Source organism: Solanum tuberosum, unplaced genomic scaffold (assembly GCF_000226075.1).
Source record: "Solanum tuberosum cultivar DM 1-3 516 R44 unplaced genomic scaffold, SolTub_3.0 scf00065, whole genome shotgun sequence".
Taxonomy (NCBI): Eukaryota; Viridiplantae; Streptophyta; class Magnoliopsida; order Solanales; family Solanaceae; genus Solanum; species Solanum tuberosum.
The window spans coordinates 1,463,318-1,464,289 of record NW_006238992.1 but is presented as its reverse complement, the minus strand read 5'-3'; positions in this window follow the sequence as shown (position 1 = coordinate 1,464,289).

Genomic DNA, 972 nt, shown 5'->3' with positions numbered 1-972 from the left:
ATCTTATTTGAGAGGAAGAAGGATGTTTCCCTTAGGATTTTTATAGAATAGCGTCAGTTGAACAAGGTTACCATCAAGAATAAGTGCCTCCTTCGAGAGTTGATGATCTTTTCGATCAGCTTCAGGGTGCTACTTGTTTCTCTATGATGGACCTCATATCAGGCAACCATCAGTTAAGAGTAAGGGAATGTAATATTCCCAAGACAACATTCAGAACCCGTTATGGTCATTATGAGTTCTTTGTTATGTCCTTTGGTTTGACCAATGCGCCTGCAACATTCATGGACCTTATAAATAGAGTATTCAATCCTTATTTAGATATGTTTGTTATCGTATTCATTGATGACATACTAATCTATTCGAGGAATGAGGAAGATCATGCTAGTCATCTCAAAATATTTCTCCAGACTCTAAAGGATAGAGAGTTGTGTGCTAAGTTCTCAAAATGTGAGTTTTAGCTTGAGTTTGTGGCATTCTTAGGCCATATTGTGTCTAGAAAGGGAATTAAAGTTGATACTCACATTATAGAGGCAGTGCAGAATTGGCCTAGACCCACATCTCCAACTGATATTAGGAGTTTCTTGGGGTTGGCTGGCTATTATAGAAGGTTCATATAAGAGTTCTCATCTATTTCGTCCCCTTTGTCCAAGTGAACTCAGAAATAGTGAAATTTCAATGGTCTGAAGCTTGTGAGAAAAACTTTCAAAAATTGAAAAAGAGGTTGACTACTGCCCAAGTATTGACCTTACCAGAAGGTACTCAACGTTTTGTCATATATTGTGATGCGTCTACAGTGTGTTGGGGTTGTGTGTTAATGTAGAATGGCAAGGTTATAACTTATGCCTCTAGATAGGTGAAAGTTCATGAGAAGAACTACCCAACCTATGATCTAGAGTTAGCTGCCGTAGTATTTGCTTTGGAAATATGGTGCCATTATCTTTATGGTGTTCATGTAGATGTATTCACTGATCA